Source organism: Dermacentor andersoni, chromosome 6 (genome assembly GCF_023375885.2).
Source record: "Dermacentor andersoni chromosome 6, qqDerAnde1_hic_scaffold, whole genome shotgun sequence".
Classification (NCBI taxonomy): domain Eukaryota; kingdom Metazoa; phylum Arthropoda; class Arachnida; order Ixodida; family Ixodidae; genus Dermacentor; species Dermacentor andersoni.
The window spans coordinates 76,797,765-76,814,335 of NC_092819.1; the positions used below are offsets into that span (position 1 = coordinate 76,797,765).

The following is a 16,571-nucleotide window of genomic DNA, read 5'->3' on the forward strand; positions in this document are numbered from 1 at the left end:
GAAGTTCACCTGTTACCTGTTCTACGCATTACGTGACCTGCCACCGTCTCCACTGAATACACAAGTGCAGTACGCAAAAAAAGCAAAAAAAAAAAATAATAAGAAAGAAAAAGAAAACTGCAGCAGACTAAAATCTCCTCCTCCGTAGTTGTAGACATCCTTTCTTCGTTCAAGGAAGTAAACTCGGCGACAGCTCCGCCAGTACCGACCCGCTGTTCACGTACAAGTGTAAAATTTCCAGCACGTTCGCCGTGTCCCAACACGCGGATTAGGAAAAATAAATCTCGCACCATCGGCGACTCACCCTATGGTACACGGCAGAGCGAGCGATGCGACGGACGATTAAAAAAAAAAAAAAAAAGGTGTCGTCAATACGAGGATACGAAGCGCTGCACACCGCTCTGGCACTGTACACGCGAAGAGGAGCCGCGACACGTAGAAACAGCTGTATGGCAGGTGGATCGGATTCCTTTTTCCCTGTCCCCCACCGCGCTGACTGCCCCGCCGACTTCAGGCGACGAACTCGGCCGAGAGTGGCGACGGCGGTCCTGCCATCGCGAGCTGCACCTTCGCATTGACGGCTCCGGCGCGCAGTGCCGGCCTGTTCCTGCGGGTGTTACCGGTTGGCGCTCCACATTATGCGCGCGTCTAGCTCGGCCACCGGAGCAGATCCGTTCGGTTATTTTCCGCTCTTGCGTAACGCCAACCGCTGCGCCGACGAGTCCCCCACTGCAGCAGTGCTTCTGTTCCTCGGCCTCCGAATTGCATGCGGGAGCCTCGGTGGAACGGCTGACAGCGAGCGGGACAGCGGCTACCTTCTGTGTCGCTGTTTCACCCGTTCTGACATTTCTGTTCGCTGTCAGGATGCATCGTTTCTTTGTTAAACGTGGAAGCCCCTATCAGGGAAACAAACAAGAAAGAGAAAAAAAATGAAGTTTCTTGTCGAAATATTGACGACGAAGCGGTCAGTCCTAGGGCTGAGGCGGTTTGAAAACGTCCCTTTTGCGCAGCTGTGGCGACATCGAAGCCGCAGAGTGCCGGAATTTGATATGTGGACATTGAACCGATCTGCCAGGTGGTGGCGCCGCTAAGCGCTCGGACGCTGATAGCGGGTCATCAGTGGCGTGTGCAATGAGTGTCAAAGCGAGAGAGGCATATTTATTACGATAGAAAAGCTGACAGGTCGGCTTGAGTCAATGTTCTTACCTGCTATTCATCATTGGGCAAATGGAATGAGAATGTGAGAGGCGGAAGATAGAAGAAAGTGTTCATGAATAGGACGGAACTTGTGGACTGAACGAACACGGACAGAGAGGAGTATTCAAAGACTCAAATAGTGTAGCTAATTGTTTGTTGGAAGCGAGCGACGAATACGTGCATATGGCGCGAATGCAGCGCAAAGCACCGACGTTTTTTGACCATGCATGTCTTTTCGAAATATTGATCTTCGGTCTTACCCCCCCCCCCCCCCCCGATATTGCTACGTGCCTGGGATACCGTGTTCGAGAACCCCTTTATATGTTTATACAAGTTCTTCGATCAGTAAAATTCAGTAACTATAGTGAGCGTTTGCGTTTGAACCTACATTTTACTTTAACCGCGCACAGACCTATTATCGTCGCGTACTTCGGCGCTTTACGCTGTATTCAAGCCATGATCTTAGACGAACTACGCGCTACGACAACAGGCTACACGAAAGCACGGCTTCGTGCTGTCACGACTGCCCTTCGGTAGACTGGCAAGACAGAAAATATTGTCAGCGAAATGATCCACAGCGGCAAAACTGAGACGAAGCTACGCATTGGGAGACTAATCATGTTGGCCACACTCAAACGTACGAGAATACGTACGATCAGAGACATATCCGACTAATCGCCAACTGTAGTAACTACAACGCATATGGCCTAGGTAAGTAAAGCTCGATTACAGTCATTTCTCACATATCAACTCGCGTCTGCGGAGGAAGGAAACCCCGAGAAAAGAAAGGTTAACGTTAAGAAGGCGATTACCGATGAGGATATCGCGCGCGGCAGCTTCGCAAAGGAAAACTATCCATCCATGGCAAGGCGACGCGCCTGTCTGATCTTCGGGCTTTTCACGTGGGACAGAGTATCTGTCGGCACCGTCTTCCTCGCGTTTCAGATCTAGAAAACCCACAACGGTAAGCGAGAGCAAAGGCAGTAATGGTGGCGAGGTGAACGACAAATAAAAAGACAAAAACAATGTAACGAGCCCTACACAGAACGATGTGGCACGGCGCCAGATGACGCGCATTGCTTCCGAGTACCACGTAGGCGCGGAGCAGGCCGCGCTAAACTTACCCGACTCCGCCACAAACAACTTAACGTCGCGTTTCTTTCTGCGTTCTTTTTTTTTCCGTGTTACATGTCTCACTCGCAAGGTATACACACGGCCACCACAACCGCGTTTATGACGACGTAATTTCACGTCAGTAATTTGTGAGCACAGTTAAGCCTCCTTCGAACGAAGTCCATGGGAAGCAATGTATGTATATGAAGGCTCATTCACACCGGCGACTGACAGCGGTGGCGCGACCAAGTTGATCGCAAATGGTCGCAAGTGGTCGGTTTTCTCGAAAAGCCACCATTCTGGGTCAGTCGCTCGCTGTTCGGTCGCGCCAACGTGGTCGCGAAAATACTAAACCAATCAGCGGCGCCCCGCTAGCTTATGTTAGCGTGTGTTTTCATGTGGCGCCCTCCTGCGTCGCACCAAACACAAAAGTCCACGCCACCATCGCAGATTACAGGAATGTAGCCGGTGCCTTGCCTTGTGACGCTCGGGCGCAGCAGTTCTAGCAACGCGTCCAACGTACGCGGTTGCATTCGCAGGAAGCTTAAACAGAGGCAAAGGAATGCACAAAAAAAAAATATGTACCAATTCCCCACGCAAGGCGAACTAGAAGTCCCAACTTGCTCTCGATAATTATCCTCCTCATGCGCGCGGAGTTCGGGCAGCAGGCAGCTTGCGTGGCCGGCCACTTATCGCGAACGGAAACACGGCCTAACGCCCTAGCAGGCTTCCGCGATGCCACAGCTGACGCCACGGCAGAGCACGTCAGCGCAGCGACGGCGTCTTCCTCTTCGCTCGAATCAAAATCCGTGGCTGCTGCCGGAATGCGAAGCCGGCGAATTGCGCGCGAACTGCGTAGATCCCTGTAGAGTTCACGCCGAGAACGACAGTCTCCGGGAATGCGACTTGAAGGTCGAGCTCAGCCGGCCTTACCGGCGTGAGCACCGGTCGCAAACCGTCGCGCGACCCCATCAACTCGCCGGTGTGATTTATCCTGAATTCTCTTGCTCTGCGGACAGAGCCGAACGATTGCGCGCCGATTAAAAACTAACGGGAACCAAACATTCTCGGACAATATACACTGCCTCTCAGAAGCCAAGTGCCGTGCCCACTTGGCACGGAGAGTTGGCTTGCCAAGGCTGGTTACGTGACGCAATGTTTCCTCCTAGTTTATTCCCGTCCTCCGTGGAATATGGCATATACACATTTTCACCATGATTTACTTACGAACAAAACTGAACTCCCCCGGAGCTTCGGCACAGGTTAGAAGATTGTGTGGCAATTTTCGCGACATATTTATTTATTTTCTAATATGAATACGGTCCAAGAGAGCAGCAGCCAGCGCGTCTTAACCAGAGCAGCTCAGGCAATCTCGAGCTCGCGCCTCCCGGATGACTGGTGACGTGTCTGCAGCACTGGGCATTCCTCTTCACTGCAATCGCCCCCCATAGGAAAAGGAGCCATCCTGGCAACTCACGGTGAACACAGAATCATGGGGTCGTAATACGGCTTCAGGCGTTGTACGTGGACGGTTTCACGACCGCGACAGCGTTGGTCCGTAGGTGGCGTGACAGGCTCGACAATATAGTTCCCAGGCGATGTCTGCGCTACAATACGGTAGGGTCCTTGATACTTGGATACAAGCTTGTATGAGAGTCCAGCAGGAACGGCGGGAACCCAAAGCCACACATGAGAGTCCGTAAGAAAGTGACAGTGCGGATGATCATCGTCACGTCGAGACTTTTGTTGCCATTGGTCGGCGGCTCTAAAGGAACGGGCGAGCTGACGGCATTCCTCTGCGCGGCGAGCAGCTTCAGAGATGGGCGTACATTCGCATGAGTCGGGTCTGTACGGAAGAGGGTAGTCGAAGGTTCGCGGCCATACAAGAGGAAGAATGGGGAGAAGTTTGTGGTCGCCTGTGGTGCAGTGTAGTAGGCGACCACAAGATAAGCCACGCCCTAAAATTACAGTCGGCCACAAATGTTTATGGAATGCGAGTTCCTCGACAGATGTGACTACCTGCATATCTGCAGATATGCAGATAGTCACATCTGTCGAGGAACTCGCTTCCCATAAACATTTGTGGCTGACTGTAATTTTAGGTAGGGCTCGGCTTGCAAAGAACTTATCTTCCCACCGTTTTGCATGGATCTCTTTCAAATGCGAAAGGATTGCCGTCTCGTGAAGCTGAATGACCGATTTAAACGCTCGAGCTGGAAGATTATACCCGTCAGTCGCCGTGCTCATTATCTCACCGAGACTGGCTGCTTTCGAAGACTCGGTTTCCTACATACAGGAAGTCAATTTGCAGTACCACGGTACGAGGCACGCGCTACTTTGCGCCGTCCTTTCATAGGCCTCAAGCTCATTGAAGGTTCCCAACCACCAAACAGATACAATATTCAAATAAGTATAAAATCGCAGAAGACTGTGGATAGACCATCGACGAAGATTGTCAACAAGCGAATAGCTGAAGGCTTAAAGAGCTATTCACTTCGTCAAAGGAATGATGCGCTTGAGAGCGCATATTTGTTGCAGAGAGGACATCTACGTAGTGTTTCATTGTGCAATTCCGCGGAGAACAGAGCCGTTAACCAGCACAGCTGCAGCGGCGCCGTAGCCCTCTCCCGCAGCCGCCAGAGGAGGAGAGAGCGGCATGTGAGGAAGAAGCCTGGCTTTCCCTATATAGCGCTCCACCACGGCATCTTCAGAAGCCCCTAAAAGCTATACCGCGCTATGACATGTGCTAACAGGCCAGGCTATTACACGCAGACGATGTTGCGAAGGCATGTCTACAACAGAGCGAAGTTCTATACCTTGGCATGATCAACGATTGCCTGTTTTCACAACATCCGCAACTGCGCCGGATGTTTACTGAAATTTAACGGAACATTTCTCTCGCCGCGGCGAATGCCACGTCTAGAACTCATAAGCTTGTGTGAACTATGTTCGCGTTGAAGGTGTTTTTTCTTTAACCCGATATACTCCTCACAACCTTGTTGCGCGAGACCAGCGCGCCCTTTGTTTCGACGGTGAAGGTCCGACCACCAACCAACGACCACGAACCAACACCCACAAACTGGCGGCCATCAATCACCGACCACAAACAACTGAACCCCCAAAACGGGCGAAGGAGCCAAAGGAAGCTGTTTGCTTTAATAAAAACAAAAAGAAAGGACATCAGCCGACTTTGGCTTAGAATGACTGAGAGTTGAGGAATTTGGTATACCTATTTCATGTTAAGGAAAGGCCGGCGTGCAAACACCGACACTATAGTAGAAACGAGAAGGACGCGTTATCGTTCTATACTTGCGCCCGTGTCTCGCACGTCTCCCCTTGTTCGTACCACGAGACTGCAACAATTGTTCCGGATATGAACTCATTCAACTTGACAGGCAGCAGGCCCTCTTTCACAACGGAATTCGCGAACCTTCTCATGAGCAACCTTTCCTCAATGCGCGCGATACCATCGTCCGCTGCAGTACTGCCGGCGGTGGCCTCGGAAAATATTCACAGACGACAGCACGTTTCATATATTACATATATTACATACAAGTCACATATTTTCAAGCGCGCCAACAGTTGCGTTCAGCGCATCTGGCTGGCGGCACCCCGTGCAAGGTATGCACGAGCGCTTTTTTGCATTTAGCTCCCAAGTGGAATGCGGCCTCCGTGGCCCAGAATGGAACCCGCGCGCTTTCTTGCGGTCAGAAGTCCAACTCCATGCCACTGAGACACTGCGCCCGGGTCCTCGCCGGAGAAAGGCCCCAAAACTGAGTCCAGGGGGCCTCTTGCAAAGATCGTATCCGGCATGCAGCATAGCTTCCTACGTGAATGTCTGCTGGAGTTCCTCGTACATTTCTTCAAGGGCCTCCGTCTGGGGTTCAACGCCTGCTCTAAAAGAGATATGGCCACTGGACTGACGCAAAGCTCGCTGATGTTGCTTAGCAAGACACATGCAAGTTTTGTGATATCGTGCTACATCAAGAACGTTACATTTACACGCTAGATACATGCTACATGCCAAATGTAACGCCTACAAAGTGTTTGTTAGTGAAATCCGCTATAGAGCCACTTTTCCGACAACCGAGCGAAACGTGTACGGTTTAGCTTTGCAATGCGCGCAATCACCGTGGTCTAGACCCCGTGGTCCAGCCGTTTCCGAGCGCACTTTTTCTGTACCAAACGGAGAATCTCGCCCGAGAGGATGACCGGCTGAGCCGCAGAACAGTGGCTCGGCCAACAGCATATACGCAGTGCGGTTTACACTGCATCTCTGCCATGATACAGAGACGACAGCGTAAGGCGGATAAATAACGCTGCCAAAGAGGGGCAGCCGTGTATCACGCGTTCCACTGGGTTGCGTGCATCCTGCCACGTTACGCCTTTCGATCGCCGACACGGTGCGGCTGACGCGCGATAAACATGAACTGGATGCATAAGGAGGGCCGCCACATCGCTCGTAGTTAGGCTGCTCTGTAGAGGGATTCTTACACGGCCAGGGTGCGCAATGTACAGGCGATACAGGTACACTGTATGCATAGATGAATTTGCGACAAGCACGCGCGGAATAGTGTCGCCCAGCTTCAACGGCTGTAGTACCGAAGGACTCTACAAACACGGTAACCTCGATGGGGTACACAGGTGTATAAGAAGTTCATACTGACTTTGCAGCACCGAGTGCAGCCTACAAACGCCTTATTTGTGCGCCTTACTAAAACCTGCTGCTCTAGCTATCTCATAATACTTAATTGCGACGTTTTGTGAAAGAATTCCGCACTTGCATCGCAGCATATCATTTAGGTAGTAAACAATTTATAGCTTTTTCTTCTGTTTTTTATTGTTATTACAACATTCACCAAATGAAAAGGAATAGCAATCGCAAAATTAAAAGCGGCCAAGAACTACTATGTTTATTTTCATCTCAGTAAAATAGTTTATATCTTCCGACATTTATCAGTAAGCGGCCCTCTTTGTTTCGGTAATGCTGATTTCCCATAACTAATGCCGCAAGGCATAAAAATATGACGATGCCTAAAGTTCCCATCAATCGAAGTACCGTTTACAGAGGCCCACAATATGCAACCGTCAGGCCGCGTATCAGGTCACAGAAGTGTATAAAACGAGGCCCAGAGCTGAAGTCACGTAAACCTATATGTGGCCTGCAAATTTTGTTAACACACCGCCCCTTGCCGTCATTTATATACGATAAAGAGCGTCGCCTATACCGGTAAAAATAGAAATGTGCAGCTCTACAGAAGTCAACGTGTCTGACGTGTTTACGTCAGAAAAGTCCTCGACGTCAACGAATGAAGCAATCGCAAAGATGGTGCAACTTTTTTTTTTTTTTTTTCTGTGCGTCGTTTATGGAGTGCGCTGACTTCTGTGAGATCGAGCGACGGTGCTCCATCTGCGCTGCATATACCAAAGTCCACCTGTGTTACAAGCAATATACTTTTTTAGTCGTACAGTCAGGCCACTTGTCTTGCGCCTCGACAGAGAACGTCACGAATGCCGCGGCTTCGCCGCTTTTTCTGACGACAACCGGAAGTAAAACAGTGACGAACAGAGTGGACCTGACTTGAAACACTGACCGGCTTCGATTGCGCAACTGCAAGGTATAGCATGGCATAACGCACCGAGCGAAAAGTTATTGTTCGTTACTCGACAACAACAGCGGGAGATAATCACGCATTTAACGACGTCTGACGTTGCTAACTACAAGCGGGCGAAAAAGGTGTTTTATCCCCACCGCACCACTTTCAGAAAAATTAAATCTTCTTTGGGTAAAAAGAGTGCATAATGAGGCTTACTGTAGCCTATATACGGAGATGAAAACGCAGTGGGACATTACAACGTTAGAAAAGCCGCGGTAAAGTGTGCACAGAGCCGACGCTAAAGTTATTACAAGTTATTGGTGGCGACTGTGTTTATTTATTTATTCACGATACTCATGAGAGGCCACGGCCGGTGCGTCGCGTGCAAGGAGGCTGACATTTGGAGACCCGAGGACATTTTTTGCGAGACCTCATGTGCCGGCGCTTTGGGCGGTGAGCACTTTGCGCGCGCTGAGCAATTTTGGATTTATCTCATACCCGGATATATATACCTGAACCGAAATGCTTCACGCATTCCTTTTGTCCTTATTTTTAGAGCCCGGATTGCGCCGCGTCGGCGGCGAGACAGCGAGCTACGTTCCATACGCGCTTCTTCTCGGAAACACTTTCAATCGCAATCGCTTTCAAGTCAGGTCCATTTTAATATCGGCGTTCACAGACAAACCTTCTACAGGGGGCTGGCTTTTACGGACTGCGAACTGGCTTGGATGTACGTTGCACAGTCGTGGTCGGCCTCTGCTGCAAAGGTTTTGCTCAAAACCGCACAGTTACTGCGAGGGAATCGCAGCGCGATACGCGTATACCATTGCACCGGCGGTGCATTACGATGCTTTAAATTAAAATTTGGGGTTTGACGTCTCGATACTGCACGGCATATTACGAGGGACGCTGTAGTGGGAAGCTCCGGGTTAACTTTGGACGTTCTTCAACGTGCGCCCAGTGCAAGGTGCACGAGCCCTGTTGCATTCAACCTATTCAACCAATGATTCAACGGTAACGGGCTGTGGTTCCAAAATGAAATAGCCCTAGAAATGTTTATAAGAAGGACACGGTAAATTCGAGCAACAAATGGGCGTGAATATTGCTGGCCTGATGATCCCTAAACAGCGCAATAAGAGCGCTGCCTTTCAAGGGATAAATTATTGCCTTGAGGAAATAAAGAAAGGAAGAAAGAAAGACGAAGGAGAATTGAAACCGCGGGAAAAAAGGGGCCGCAGCCGACTATACGGCTTTTAAAGTGTCGCCTCTCGGCTGGAAGGGCCTCCGATAAATACGGAACAAAGCCGCACAGAGCTGAAGACAAAATACCAAGGCTCAAAAGGTCGCCACCTGCGACGTTCTGGTGGCTCGAAGTGTCGAAGTATCGGTGATGCACAAGGTTCATTTGAAAGACGTCTTGCATTTTTATTTTGTTACCGTTCTCTAGGTAGTGCCCATGTGATCGCGAAGGACATTTAACTGTGGGTCTACTCACTGCTTTCGCAACACTGTTAGATATAAGTGTACCGAAAAAGCTCGCAGCTTTCCAACGGTGCTTGCTAGCTGTAGAAAATTACGGCTGCTGTGATTACGTCAGTGAGCAGTACCATATAGGGTTTGGATGAAATGTTTAGCGCCCGCCTAAATATGCATGGAAGAATGTAAGTTGGGACATGTCGGTAATTCCATTTTTTTTACCATTTACCTGACAAAGGATACAGGGACAGCGTAGTTAGACAGCGCTTCGTCTACGTCTGTCTACACTGTCTCTGTGTCTTTTGTGTACAAAATGCTGAAACACCCTGGGTGAGCAGTTTGTCAAGACTGATGAAACCTCACCATCTTTCGACGTAGTCGTCGTGCCCTTCCACGCACCATTTCCCGCCTCTAATTCAGTTTCAGCCGCCCCTCCAAACAAACAAACAAACAAACAAACAAACAAACAAACAAACAAACAAACAAACAAACAAACAAACAAACATCCCTACATGCAGTGGCAGAATACCAATCAACAGTGGATTAATTGCGTCATGCATCGGAAAATGCTTTCCTCGGACATTTTTCTTCTTTGTCCGAAACAGCTGATAATTCTACGATATGAGATGAGGCAAATAAGGTGGGTGTCGTAGCAGTCAGACCGTATGACAGTCTGACGGTTTTCCTAAATATCTTTATAGTGTTGTTCCCGCTATGAGAAAAGGAGTAGCCGTCATCATTATAACGTGACTACGTCTCTTTCTTTTATTGTCATTTCAATAATGAAAAAAAAGACAGCGGTAGCTCGTAAATGGACGTGCTGGGTAACAGAACACATTGTCGAGGAGGGAAAATTGCCCGTGCTGAAGCGTTGCTCCAGACATGGCCTCCGAGATTTCACGCGCACTGGCAACGCACGCATCGTAAAAAGCCGCGCTACAGAACGCGTACATTCCTACAAAAATTGCTAGAGGGAACTCCGGCGCAATCTTCTACGGGATGGCTGTTCATTCAGCCTGAGAATTATTTGTACATAGCCACGGAGGAAGGAAAAACGAAGCAGAGACCACGACATCACCCTTTGTGAAGCTCAGTGACGCCGGAAGTTTTCGTTGCTCCGTCATCTTGTCGGGGCAAAATTCCCCTATGTTTTTTACCTTTCTCTCCTTGTGCGCAACCACGCCGGACTAGCAGCGAGAGCGTGCGCGTGCCGTAGTGATTAGTGTTTCTGTATATGCTCCCGCAGGGAGCAGAGTTGCGCATAACGTTTCCGAGGCCGCTCGCATCGCTATTCGACGGACGTTATCACGTGGTATAAAATGACGTCAAATGATCAACTGCGCCGCTGCGAAGCCAACTTTACGGAAACGGGCCGACTCGTTTCCGTCAGCGCCATCGAATTGCAATCAGCGGACCGCCGAGCGTGCGTAGCAACGATCGGCTCCGGGTGATTGCAGGTGCGGTATTCGACGATATTAAGTTAATGACTTTGGTGAAGTGCTACGAAGCACATCATTTTGACACTTGTATTCCAGTATGACGGGTTGCAGCGCACCAAACTGCACAGATCACACGGAAGGTGGCAAAGCATTTTACGCGGTGCCGTGCGGACGGACGAGACCGGCCGGCTCCGAAAGGGATCAGCATATGCGAGGTCCGTTCGCCTTGTTTACCGAGGTGAGTTCGGCTTGTTTACACTAAAGCTGCATTTATCTCAAGTAACACTCCTGCACACGCTGAAATGCGTACGCCTGGCATGAGAGGTTGTTCACTTGTGCAATTTTTGGTGTGTAAGTGCAGCGCGACACAGACGCAGTACAAAGAAAGGACGACACGTCTGTGTCGCACTGCACATATACGCCAAGAATGTTAGCTTACCAACTCGCCCAATTCGCTGCGTTGCTTGTACGATTGTTCTGACTATGCAGCTCCAGAACAGTGTGCTCAAAACAGAGTCAATACTAGCAGATACAATTTGCCCGCTGCATCATGGCTTTTCTCTACTCTGCTCTTTTTTTTTTTTTTGTCGACGTTTTGATTTTTCATGTAAGGTCGATTGATGTGCTGGTGTTTATTGTTTTGAAGTAAGCGAAACACCGTGCGTTCCCGCTGACGAGACAGCTGTGATAGCTTCAGCATTTACCGCTCGCAATATGTTGCTTGTTCGATCAGCGTTAGTCGACGTGAGGAATGTGAAATTACTTTTGTACGTTTAATAAGCGCTGTGTTATAGTAAATTAACCTGAGTAGTATGAAGAAATAAAGAAAGATGTGTTGTCATATTACAGTCTGTAATGTGTGAATAATTACATTGCAAGCTCGCCATCTTATGTGATTAGTGCAATAAAAATAACCTGTTGTTACTCTTGATAACTTGTTGCCTTTGCAGCGGCTTTGAATTCCGCCCCCCAAGGCTCCAAGAACCAGCACTCAAACCCTGCTGCCACCAGCCATTGCTCATCCATTCCCTTGTACGGAATAAATTTGATCTAGCAGCTCGTGCATCTTGAATCTTTTTCCACTTGCAGATTTGCTGCTATGAAGTAGCTGTTAAGCTTGCGGTATGAATCATAAAAGTAAGCTTTGCATAAAATGTGCGCATGTGAACAATTGAAATGCGTTTAAATCTACGTCTCTGTACCGCATATATTGAAAACGTGCAGCAGCTTAACCCTGACATAACTGCAGGCACGATAGTTCTCTTGCGACGATCATTATTCGTCTGTTTTCGGCACCCAAAATGTGCTCCATCACACGTGTGTGAACATTTCTTTAAACACCCTTCAAAACATTTCCTCCATCTTCTCCTGCCGCTCTTCCTCGTTTCATGTCTTGCAGGGCCATTCTGACCTCATCGCTAGTCACAGGAGGAGTTTCTGTATCCTGTTCATTACTGTCTGTAATTGAGGCATCCTGACTCCTCTGGGTACTGTACAGGTCAGTATAGAATTCTTCCGCTGTTTTACTATATCTTCGAGATTGCTGATGATAGTTCCCTGATAATTTTTTAGTGCATACATCTTGGTTTGTCGTATGCCAAGTTTTTTCTCACTGATTTCAGGCTGCGTCCATTTTTTACGGCTTCTTCAGTCTTTCTCACATTATATTTTCGAACATCACTTATTTTCGCGTTATTGATCAGTTTTGACAGTTCCGCGAATTCTATCTTATCTCTTGAGTTGGACACTTTCATTTTTTGTTGTTTCTTTATTAGGTCCTTTGTTACTTGGGAGAGTTTGCCTATTGGCTGCCTTGGTGCCTGACTTCCCACTTCAATTGTTGCCTCTGAAGCCAACCTAGTTTCGGTTTCATTCATTAGCTCTATGTCATCACCATCTCTCTGTTCTAGGGCTGCATATTTGTTTGCAAGCACCAGCCTGAATTTGTCTGCTTTTACCCTTACTGCCTCAAGGCTGACTTGTTTCTTCTTGACCAATTTCGCTCTTTCTCTCTTCAAATTGAAGTGAATCCTAGCCCTCACTAACCTATGATCGCTGCACTTTACCCTGCCTGTCACTTCTACATCCCGCACTATGCTGGGATCAGCAGAAACTATGAAGTCAATTTCATTTCTTGTTTCACCATTAGGGCTTTTCCAGGTCCACTTTCTGTTGCTTCGCTTCTTGAAAAAGGTGTTCATTATTCGAAGCTTATTCGTTTCTGCGAATTGTACCAGCATCTCTCCTCTAGCGTTCCTGGAATCGACGTCATTGTTGCCAATTGCTTGTTCTCCAGCCTGCCTTTTCCCCTCTTTTGCATTGAAGTCGCCCATTGCTATAGTATACCGTGTTTGCACTTTTCTCATCGCTAATTCAGCATCTTCATAAAACTGATCTACTTCCTCATCATCGTGACTGGATGTTAGAGCGTAGGCTTGTACTACCTTTAATCTATACCTCTTATTAAGCTTAATTACAACTACAGCTACCCTCTCATTAATGCTGTAGAATTCGTTAATGTTGCCCGCTATGTCCTTATGGATTAGGAATCGTACCCCGCATTGCTTCGTATTTAGGAGACCTCTATAGCAGAGGACATGTCCGTTATTCAGCAATGTATAAGCCTCACCAATTATTCTAATCTCACTAAGGCCGATGATATCCCAAACAATGTTTGATTATTCCTCAACGAGTCCTGCTAAGCTAGCCTCACTCGAGAGGGTTCGGATGTTAAACGTTGCAAGGGTCAGTTTCCATTGGCGGCCTGTCCGGATCCAGTGATTCTTAGCACCCTCTGCTTCGTTCCAGGTCTGACCACCGCCTTGGTCAGTCGCTCCGCAGCTGCTGGGGACTGAGGGCCATTGGGTAATTTAGTGAGCCATGTGGGAGGGGGTGGTCGAATACTGCACAAGGGAAGCCAATTACTGTTCTAGTTCTACCTTTAATTTATACCTATTCTTAAGCTTGATTACAACTACAGCTACCCTCTCATTAATGCTGTAGAATTCGTCAATGTTGACCGCTATGTCCTAATGGATTAGGAATCCTACCCCGCATTGCTTCTTATCTAGGAGACCTCTGTAGCAGAGGACATGTCCGTTATTCAGCAATGTATAAGCCTCACCAGTTATTCTAATCTCACTAAGGCCAATGATATCCCAAACAATGTCTGATTATTCCTCAAAGAGTTCTGGTGAGGGAGTGTCTTGTTGAAGCAGGAGAAGGTGGAATAACAGTCGATTTAATCAAAGATGGAGGAGAAAAAAATGCTTGGAAAACTGGCAGCTCTTTGCATGAAGTGTCTAAGACTGCAAGGGTCCCAGAAAATTGGAAGAATGCAAACACTACACTAATCCACAAAAAGGGAGACATTAAAGTATTGAAAAATTATAGGCCCATTAGCTTACTCCCTGTATTATATAAAATATTTACCAAAATAATCTCCGATAGGATAAGGGCAACACTGGACTTTAGTTAACCAAGGGGACAGGCTGGCTTCAGGAAGGAATACTCTACAATGGATCACATCCATGTCATTAATCAGGTAATAGAGAAATTGGCAGATTCTAATAAGCCTCTCTATATGGCTTTCGTAGATTACGAAAAGGCATTTGATTCAGAGAGATACCAACAGTCATAGCGGCATTACGTAATCAAGGAGTACAGAACGTTTACGTAAATACCTTGGAAAATATCTGCAGAGGTCCTACAGCTACCTTAATTCTACAAAAATAAAGCAGGAAGATACCTATAAAAAAGGGGTCAGACAGGGAGACACAATCTCTCAAATGCTATTTACTGCGTGCTTGGAAGAAGTATTCAAGCTAGTATTATTCAAGCTAGTATTCAGCTATTAACTGGGAAGGCTTAGGAGTAAAGATCGACGGGGAATATCTCAGCAACCTTCGCTTTGCGGTTGGCATTTTTATATTCAGCAACAATGCAGACGAGTTAGAACAAATGATTGAGGACCTTAACAGAAAGAGTGTAATAGTGGGATTGAAGATTAATATGCAGAAGACAAAGATAATGATAAATAGTCAGGCAAAGGAACAAGAGTTCAGGATCGCCAGTCGGCCTCTAGAGTCTGTGAAGGAGTACGTTTACCTAGGTCAGTTAATCACAGGGAACCCTGATCATGAGAAGTAAATTCACAGAAGAATAAGAATGGGTTGGATCGCATATGGCAGATATTGCCAGCTCCTGACTGGAAGCTTATCATTATCATTGAAAAGGAAGTGTACAATCAGTGCATTTTACCAGTGCTGACATATGGGGCAGAGACTTGGAGACTGACAAAGAAGCTTGAGAACAAGTTAAGGACCACGCAAAGAGCGATGGAACGAAGATTGCTAGGCATAACGTTAAGATACAGAAAGAGAGCGTTTGGATCAGAGAGCAAACGGGTATAGACGATATTCTAATTGACATCAAGAGAAAAAAAATGGAGCTGGGCAGGTCGATGTAATACACAGGTTAGATAACCGTTGGACCATTAGGGTTACAGAATGGGTACCAAGAGAAGGGAAACGCAATCGAGGACGACAGAAGACTAGGTGGAGCGATGAAATGAGGAAATTCGTGGTCGCAGGTTAGAATCGGTTGGCTCAGCACAGGGGTAATTTGAGGTCGGAGAGAGACGCCTTCGTCCTGCAGCGGACTTAAAATAGGTTGTTGATGATGGTGATGATCCACATTTGAGTCTCTATCACGCCATACACCCTGCGCTGTATTCCTCTAAATGCCCACACTGTGATCAATGCGCAACGATTTACCACGTGGTATTATGGGCTTGCGCAAACACACCACAGCTCACGCCCGTAACACACCCCACCACACGGCAATGGGAGGCAACTCTTTCCAGCTCCGACTCGATGGACAGCTCAACCTGGTCAACCGAGCGAGAAGGGCAGCTAAGGCCACCGGACCCCTGGACTGAGGGGACCACCCACTGCACAGCGCGAAGAGCTACCTACGCACGTGTGCTCTTTTCTATAAATTTTACTTTCTCTCTCTCGCTCTCTCTCCTTTCATTACTCACAGCATCAGCTTCTTTCCTCTCTATGCACATGGCTGCATTACGTGCCACAAATGCATCGTCCGCTGTTTAAAGGAAGAACACTGCACAGCTGTCACGGACCTGCAAGGCGTTTACCGTACATATTCTAAAGCACAGCTGTTTCAGACTGTGATAACACGTTAGCACGAATACAACGAAGTCCGAGACATATATTTCCCGATCGTCCTTCGTCCGTGGCGTGGTACGTGGCGTACGGCGCTGCATGCGCGCTCGTTTCACGCTTTGTACTTCTTCCATGTCCCACCTCGTCACAACAACAGCCGGGTGAGCACGGTAGAACAAAACACGGAGACTAACGCAATACTGCACACACGACGCCTTGGCCACGATACGAGACCTACGGGGCGGCACACGCACGCACACACACAGCCGTAACAAAACCGCCATTGTTCGCCGACCAAATGGCCGCTACAGCGAAAAGTACCACGCGACCTCCTCCGCACTTTTCTCCTAGCACACGGAGGAGGCAGGGCATCTGCTCCGTTGTTTCCTTCCACCATGATGATTACAGTACACAGATTTGGCTAATCTTCATATTTTTTGGCTTCAAACGGTTATGTGAGTTTGCAAATTGATTATTTTCTGCACTTAGAAATTTTGAATTGTTTCACTATAAACGAAAATTTTACACCCCTTGGGCTCGTATCTGTCCTATACCAATAATCTTCA

The 16,571-nt window shown here is 47.9% G+C and overlaps 1 protein-coding gene and 1 long non-coding RNA gene across 5 annotated transcripts in view; one reads left to right on the forward strand and one right to left on the reverse strand.

Moving 5' to 3' along the window:
- Nucleotides 1-16,571, reverse strand: part of LOC126522397 (prestin-like) — a 294,487-nt gene that overhangs the window by 89,914 nt on the left and 188,002 nt on the right. The gene's annotated exons all lie outside the window — the stretch shown is intronic.
- LOC129382449 (uncharacterized) lies at nt 9,119-11,885 on the forward strand. Its single transcript, XR_008610518.1, has 2 exons — nt 9,119-11,060; nt 11,773-11,885. It is a non-coding gene; the product is annotated as an uncharacterized lncRNA (long non-coding RNA).